The following is a 9,029-nucleotide window of genomic DNA, read 5'->3' as shown; positions in this document are numbered from 1 at the left end:
AGCATGCACTAGCCTGGAAGCTCCTGACACCAAACATCAGACATGCACACTTATTCTATGCACACAACAGGAAAGAGAACAGGGGATGTTGGCAGAGTGCTAGAAAGCATTTGGCCCAGGAGAGATCAGTAAAGTCACACACCAGGCATTTCTATCAAAATAAATTTATTTACAGAAAGCACAAAAACATATTTACAGGCTTCTGCATTCTCACAGGCTCTCAGAGAGGAGGGAGATCTCCTTCAGCTGCATACTCTCTACATGCCTAAAAGGGAAGGAAAGCTGAACCTAAAACAAGTCCAGGCAAGGTTCCTCCCCCTCAGTGCAACTATTAACATCTGAAAAGAAGGCAATTAAATTCAACCTCCTCACCCGGCCAAAATCATGAGTTACCCCAGAAACCTTAATCTGCAGCAGAAAAACAATATACCAAACTCCCCTTTTTATACTACAGAATAAGATGCAAACCAATTTGCTTTGTTAACTCTTTGTGTCTTGGTACAGCAAGAGGTTTGGTTAAAATATCAGCGACCATGTCTTTTGATTCACAATATTTTAACATTATTTCTCCTTTGGCTATCATATCTTTGATATATTGATATCTAATATCGATATGTTTTGTTCTATTTCTGCAGGCTTCAGATTTTGCCATAGCAATGCAAGCTTGATTATCCTCATAAACAGTTATAGGCTGGTTCACTTCCATGCCTATGTCTTTTAACAAACGTTTAAACCATGTAACCTCATTACAGGTTTGTGTTAGAGAATAAAACTCTGCTTCTGCAGTGGAAAGAGCAACAAGTGTTTGCTTTCTAGAATGCCAGCCTAAGCTTGACCCAGCAAATTGAATTAAAATCCCAGAAGTGGATTTCCTGTCACTGACATCTGCTCCCCAGTCAGAATCGGCAAAAGCCTGCAATTTCTCTGTTCCAGAGGCATTTAGCTTCAGGAAACAATTCTTTGTTCCTTGCAAATACCTCATTAACCTCTTCAGTACTGCTTTTCCAGTAGATGTAGGCTTCTCTACCTGTCTACTTAAAATGGCAAGAGAATTTGAGATATCTGGGTGAGAGTGATTTGTGATGTACAGTAAACTTCCAATGCAGATCTATATTTCTCTGCCTCAGTTATTTGAGTTTCTCCTATATCTTTCTGAAAATCTGTTATCATCGGAGTAGAGACTGGTTTACAGTCTTGCATATTAAAATCCTCTAGGAGCTTTTGAATTTCACTATGTTTGCTTAAAAGAAAGCTACCATCCTTCTCCCTGTGTATTTTCAAGCCTAGGTAATTTGTTACTGTTCCAAGGCTTTTTAATGTGAAATGGCTTTTCATGCAGGCTTCAAAATCAAGCCTTTGTTTTTCTGTTGATGTGAACAGCAGCAAATCATCAACATAAATGCACAGATACATACAGCCTTGTTTGTCTTCCTTCATATATACACATGGATCTGCTTTTCCTTTTTCAAAACCAAAATTCTGCAGTTTTTCATCTACTTTTTGGTTCCAGGATCTAGCAGCCTGTTTTAACCCATAGATTGACTTCTGAAGTTCACAGACTAGATTCTCCCCTTTTTCATAGCCAGGGGGTTGCTGCATGTAGGTGATTTGTTGTCTAAATCACCATAGAGAAATGCAGTTTGAATGTCATAGTGGTGAACTGACATTTGAATGCAGCAATTTTTAACAGCAATCCAATTGATTCACCTTTAGTAACTGGTGCAAAAGTCTTGTCAAAGTCTAAATCTTTCCTTTGAGTGAACCCTTTTGCAACTAACCTTGCTTTATATTTTTTGGATTTTTCCATCAGCATCCCTTTTCAGTTTGAAAACCCACTTACAACCTAGACAGCATTCATTGGGAGGTAGATTTACCAGTTTCCATGTTTTATTTTCTTTCAAGGATGCTAATTCCTGTTGCATGGCAGAATGCCAATTGTGTGCAATCTGAGGTGGTAAAGCATTCACTTGTTCTAAAGACTCAGGTTCTGTGAATATGTGAAAAGCCTTTACTGTTTCAGCCTGGAAACGTGATGGAGGAACGCCTTTATTACTCCTCTGAGATCTGTGAGGTAATACAGGGCTTAAATTTTGGCTCCTATCACTTTCCTGAGAAGCATCTGTCTCATCAGACAGATCTTCAGTTTGCTTTTCTGGTTTAATGTCCTCATCAGGCAAAAGATCACCATCAGCAAGTCCTTGCTGTTCTCTTGTGGTGGTCAGATCAACTGGAGAGCTAGAGTTTAATGTCCCCCAGTTTTGTTCAGCAAAAGAAGCGCTTTTGCTAATTATTAATTTCTCTCCCATTATGAACCTGTAGCTCCTCTGGCCCCATGCCATGTAGGGCTTTAAAGTTATGCCCCTTAATGGATCGGGAAGCCCTCTGGCCAGTCACTCATGCCCGAGTCACCACCCGTATAGACTATTGCAATATGGTCTACATGGGGCTGCCCTTGAAGAGTACCCGGAAGCTGCAACTGGTTCAAAATGTGGCTGTGTGAGCAATTTTGGGTGCCCCAAGGATGGTGCATTTAACACCTTTGCTGTGAGAGCTGCATTGGGTGCCAGTCTGCTTCCGGGTCCAATTCAAGGTGTTGGTTATCACCTTTCAAGCCCTACATGGCATGGGCCCAGGTTACCTGAGGGACCGTCTCTTCCCCATTACATCGACCTGTCCCACCCGGTCAGGGAGAGAAGACATGTTCCAGATCCCATCCATGAAAGAACATTGTTTGGCAGGGCCCGGGAAGAGAGCCTTCTCTGCCATGGCCCCTGCCCTATGGAACCCTCTCCCCCCAGAGTTGAGACAAATCTCCTCTCTCCTGGGGCTCCAGAATGGAGTGAAGACCTCACTCTGCCAACTTTCATGTGGTGTGAGGAGGAACCAACCCTGGGGGTGGCTGGCACACTGAAGGTTCTCCCATAAATTAAGATATTTTTTTTAACATCTCTGTCTTGGATTGTACTTTTATGTAAGGATATTGTTTTATTTTGTTTTAATGATTATTTATTTTTGTTTTTATTGTAAACCCGAGTGAGATGGGTGGTGACTAAATTTGAAGAATAAATAAATGGTTTTTTTTTCTCCCATTCAATTAATCCATAGTATATATTTCCTTTCTTATGCAGGGAAACCAATTGGCAAGCATGGTGGGTTGATGCATTTTCCCCCTACCATGCAATACATTGCACAGATATCCCTTGTGTGTTCCTACAGCAAAAATGCCTTTCTGGAGATGATGCAGAGACAGAAACGGACTGCAGGCCCTGCACCAGGAGGAGATTGACCGGATCCTGTCTCTGGACAACTAGTTCACTCACAACACCATCTGGGCTGTGGCCCGGGCCTTCCATGCAGACTATTTGTCCAGATCGAAGAGGACAAAGATCAGAGATGGGAAGAACCTGGAAACTCCAAGGCTGAAGGCTTGGCAGGTATTTCTTGTCTGTTGCATGTCTCTCTCCAGCAGCTAATAATGACTTTTGCACTTGTAAAACCTAGGCTTCTATTTCAAAAAAAAAGTACAAAAATGAAATTTAATTCCACCTTTCCATTTTTCTTCCTTCTGCATTCCCTCCTTCTTGTCCTTTGTTTTCAAACAGATTGTCTTTTAAAATTTCATATTAAAGAAAGCTTTGGATGTCTCCGCTGTTTTGCCACCCTATACCTCATTCCATCAAATATTTCATTGTTGTTGTTGTTTATTCATTTAGTCGCTTCCGACTCTTCATGACTTCATGGACCAGCCCACGCCAGAGCTTCCTGTCGGTCATCAGCACCCCCAGCTCCCCCAGGGATGAGTCCATCACCTCCAGAATGTCATCCATCCACCTTGCCCTTGGTCAGCCCTTCTTCCTTTTGCCCTCCACTCTCCCCAGCATCAGCATCTTCTCCAGGGTGTCCTGTCTTCTCATTGTGTGGCCAAAGTATTTCAGTTTTGCCTTTAATATCATTCCCTCAAGTGAGCAGTCTGGCTTTTTTTCCTGGAGGATGGACTGATCTTCTTGCAGTTCAAGGCACTCTCAGAATTTTCCTCCAACACCACAGTTCAAAAGCATCGATCTTCCTTCGCTCAGCCTTCCTTATGGTCCAGCTCTCGCAGCCATATGTTACTATGGGGAACACCATTGCTTTAACTATGCGGGCCTTTGTTGTCAGTGTGATGTCTCTGCTCTTAACTATTTTATCGAGATTTGGCATTGCTCTTCTCCCAAGGATTAAGCGTCTTCTGATTTCCTGACTGCAGTCAGCAACTGCAATAATCTTCACACCTAGAAATACAAAGTCTTTCACTGCTTCTACATTTTCTCCCTCTATTTGCCAGTGATCAATCAAGCTGGTTGCCATAATCTTGGTTTTTTTTGAGGTTTAGCTGCAAGCCAGCTTTTGCACTTTCTTCTTTCACCTTCATCATAAGGCTCCTCAGTTCCTCTTCGCTTTCAGCCATCAAAGTGGTATCATCTGCATATCTGAGATTGTTAATGTTTCTCCCAGAGGTTTGAACTCCAGCCTTGGATTCCTCAAGCCCAGCTTGTCGCATGACGTGTTCTGCGTACAAGTTGAATAGGTAGGGTGAGAGTATACAGCCCTGCCGTACTCCTTTCCCAATCTTAAACCAGTCCGTTGTTCCGTGGTCTGTTCTTACTGTTGCTACTTGGTCGTTATACAGATTCTTCAGGAGGCAGACAAGATGACTTGGTATCCCCATAACACTAAGAACTTGCCACAATTTGTTATGGTCCACACAGTCAATAAAACAGAAATCAATGTTTTTTCTGAAACTCCCTGGCTTTTTCCATTATCCAGCGGATATTGGCAATTTGGTCTCTAGTTCCTCTGCCTTTTCTAAACCCAGCTTGTACATCTGGCAATTCTCGCTCCATGAACTGCTGAAGTCTACCTTGCAGGATCTTGAGCATTACCTTACTGGCATGTGAAATGAGTGCCACTGTTTGATAGTTTGAGCATTCTTTAGTGTTTCCCTTTTTTAGTATGGGGATATAAGTTGATTTTTTCCAATCTGATGGCCATTCTTGTGTTTTCCAAATTTGCTGGCATATAGCATGCATTACCTTGACAGCATCATCTTGCAAGATTTTGAACAGTTCAGCTGGGATGCCGTCATCTCCTGCTGCCTTGTTATTAGCAATGCTTCTTAAGGCCCATTCAACCTCACTCTTCAGGATGTCTGGCTCTAGCTCACTGACCACACCGTCAAAGCTATCCCCGATATTGTTATCCTTCCTATACAGGTCTTCTGTATATTCTTGCCACCTTTTCTTGATCTCTTCTGCTTCTGTTAGGTCCTTGCCATCTTTGTTTTTGATCATACCCATTTTTGCCTGGAATTTACCTCCGATGTTCCTAATTTTCTGGAAGAGGTCTCTTGTCCTTCCTATTCTATTGTCTTCTTCCACTTCCGCGCATTGCTTGTTTAAAAATAATTCCTTATCTCTTCTGGCTAACCTCTGGAATTTTGCATTTAATTGGGCATATCTCCCCCTATCACTGTTGCCTTTGGCTTTCCTTCTTTCTTGGGCTACTTCTAGTGTCTCAGCAGACAGCCATTTTGCCTTCTTGGTTTTCTCTTTCTTTGGGATGCCGCCTCCTGAACAATGCTGCCAACTTCTGTCCAGAGTTCTTCCGGGACCCTATCTACTAAGTCCAGTCCCTTAAATCGATTCTTCACCTCCACTGCATATTCCTTAGGAATATTAGTGAGCTCATATCTAGCTGATCTGTGGGTCTTCCCTAATCTCTTTAGTCTGATCCTAAATTGTGCAAGAAGAAGTTCGTGATCTGAACTACAGTCAGCTCCAGGCCTTGTTTTTACCGACTGTACAGATGTCTGCCACCTTTGGCTGCAAAGGATGTAATCAATCTGATTTCGGTGTTGTCCATCTGGTGAAGTCCATGTATAAAGCCGTCTCTTAGGTTGTTGGAAGAGAGTGTTTGTTATGCAGAGTGAATTGTCCTGGCAAAATTCTATCAGCCTATGTCCTGCTTCATTTTGTTCTCCCAGGCCATACTTACCTGTAATTCGAGGTGTCATTTGACTGCCCACCTTAGCATTCCAGTCTCCTGTGATGAAAATAACATCTCTTTTAGGCGTGTTGTCCAGTAGGTGCTGCAGATCCTCATAGAACTGCTCTACTTCAGCTTCTTCAGCATTTGTGGTTGGGGCGTATATTTGGATCACTGTGATGTTAGATGGCTTGCCCTGAATTCGAATTGAGATCATTCTGTCATTTTTTGGGTTGTATCCAAGCACTGCTTTAGCCACTTTACTATTAATTATGAAGGCTACTCCATTTCTTCTGTGGTCCTCTTGTCCACAGTAGTAGATCTGGTGGTCATTTGATGTGAAGTGGCCCATTCCAGTCCATTTCAGTTCACTGACTCCCAAAATGTCTATCTTTAATCTTGACATCTCACCAATAACCACATCCAATTTGCCCTGGCTCATAGATCTTACATTCCTGGTTCCAATGGTGTGTTGATCCTCAAAACATCCGATTCGCCGTTCACCACCAGCACCGTCAGCCGCTAGCCGTCCTTCCGGCTTTGAGCTAGCTGCGTCATCACGTCTGGGGCTAGTTGAGCTCATCCTCTGTTCCTCCCCAGTAGCATTTTGACCATCTTCCAACCTGGGGGTCTCATCTTCCGATGGTATACCGACATACCTCTGGTTGTACTGATCCTTTTAGTTTTCACGGCATGAATACTGGGGTGGGTTGCCATTACCTTCCCCAGGGATCCCATTTAGTCTGACCTCTCTGTCATGACCTTCCCGTCTTGGGTGGCCCTTCACGGTTTGGCTCATGGCATCATTGAGGTGCTCAAGCTCCAGCACCACGACAAGGTAACGATCCTTTGCTGAAGAAATATTTCATTACCTGCCAGAAACAGTTTCTTGATTTATCTACTAGTAAACAAATTGATGCTGATCTTGGGAAAGATTTGAGGGATCTCTTAAGGGGTGAACAAAGGAACAAGCCATTAAGGAAGGAGCTGGGTGGTCACATACTCCAGAGATAGAAGGAACACAAAATAACCCTGGCTTGATTTTGTTTAATGTAAATTGGGACAAAGAGAAATTGGGCAAGCATTCAAGGCTGATGTCAGCCCTAAAGGTAGGACAGGTCAAGAAACAGACCCTGCAGGGATTCCAAGAATACTATTTTATTTATTGTTAATAGGTATAACAACAGAAAGGGATGCAGTGGTGCTGCAGGTTAAACTGCTGAGCTGCTGAGCGTGCTGATCAGAAGGTCGGCGGTTCGAATCCACGTGACGGGGTGAGCTCCCGTTGCTAGTCCCAGCTCCTGCCAACCTAGCAGTTCAAAAACATGCCAATGTGAGGAGATTAATAGGCACTGCTTCAGTGGGAAGGTAACAGCATTCCATTTAGTCATGCTGGCCATATGGCCACAGAAGTGTCTACGGACAAACGCCGGCTCTCCGGCTTTGAAACGGAGATGAGCACCGCCCCCAAGTGTTGGACATGACTAGACTTAATGTCAAGGGAAACCTTTACCTTTACTATCATAACGGAACCTTAAAAACCTGTCCAAGTGATTCTCTGACCCTTCTTAGCATTTGTCAGGTTCAAATGTAATTTAACTGTAAGTTAGTAGGTGTTTCAATAGTTTAGAAATGGTCTCCTTAAGAATTTGGAACATGAACCTGAAACCGGCATTTTCTTTTTAGAGAGATAAATGTTCAGTTCACCCCCAACACAAATGAAGGGGTCTTTGGATGTCCTCTCTAAAGGTCCCCATCTCCTCTTCCAGTCCAGTTTCATTCCTTCCTTCAAAATCCTGAGTTTTACAATAATGTCATAGGTGTTGTGTATTTGAAGGAGAATAGAGATGTGGCATCAGACCTGGACATTGTAAACTGGGTGATTTTCCCAACTATGTCTGTTTTGTTGTTGTTTATTTGTTTAGTCGCTTCCGACTCTTTGTGACTTCATGGACCAGCCCACACCAGAGCTTCCTATGTCTGTAAGCAGAGTGAAATCTGGGATTCTACAAGGAAAAGTTCCCAAGATTTCACATTTATGATCAACCAGAATGAGAAACCAGGAGCTTGATCATTCTAGTCCCACCTTAGGCATGGAAGCTGGCTGGGTGAATTTGGGCCAGTCCCTCTGTCTCAGCCCAAGACCCAACCAGGCGTTTTATGAGAGTTCTAGTCCCACCTTAGGCATGAAAGCTGGCTGGGTGTATTGGAGAATTTCATTCTTTCTGAAACTGTAACCAACAGGATCACACTTTTGGGACAAGGAGTAGCTCTGCATATTCTCTTGGTTCTCCAAGACAGGAAACATATTCTTTGGTCAGATGTCCCGGTATCTATTACAAATACATCCTTAACTATTCAAGAATGTTATTAGTCCTGGGCAAACAGAGGTAGATTTGAAAGATGGAAGCAGTGAGATTCATTTTCCCAAAGTAAAGTGTGAGTCCAACCTTTTATTGAGTTAGTATTTAAATTTAGAATCAAAATCTAAACATTATAATGTGTGAAAAATTAGAAGAAAAGATAAACAGGGAAGCAATATTAAGTCGAATCTGTCTGATGAGCTCCATGCTTTGGATAGCCTTCAAACTGAATAAAGTTAAGCCATGAATTGGAGACCAAGTCCTTCCCCTTTGTCTCCTTCTGGAAATAAATTCATTTTCTGATGGATGTATGTATGTGTGTGTTTGTGCCAGCTCAGCCCCTGCCTCCTTTCAGGTGTGTGGAAAGCTGTCCTCCTGGAGTAAGGAAGGTGGTGCAGGAAGGGCAGCCCATCTGCTGCTATGACTGTCTTCCTTGTGCAGAAGGAACCATCTCCACCATGGAAGGTGGGTGACTCCAGAGAAAGGGGTAATCTTCAGGAGAGTATCTTTACCTAGACCTTTTCCAAGCAATGGCTTTCTTTCTCTTCTTTCTTGCTCATTGTGAGTAAAAAAAACGAACTTGGGGTTAAACTGGGGTAGAAGTTTAAAAGATCCTGGGTATTACTGGGTAATGAGGGTTTA

This window comes from Candoia aspera, chromosome 2 (assembly GCF_035149785.1).
Source record: "Candoia aspera isolate rCanAsp1 chromosome 2, rCanAsp1.hap2, whole genome shotgun sequence".
NCBI lineage: Eukaryota > Metazoa > Chordata > Lepidosauria > Squamata > Boidae > Candoia > Candoia aspera.
The sequence above is the reverse complement of the archived record's forward strand: the minus strand, read 5'-3'. Positions refer to the sequence as shown.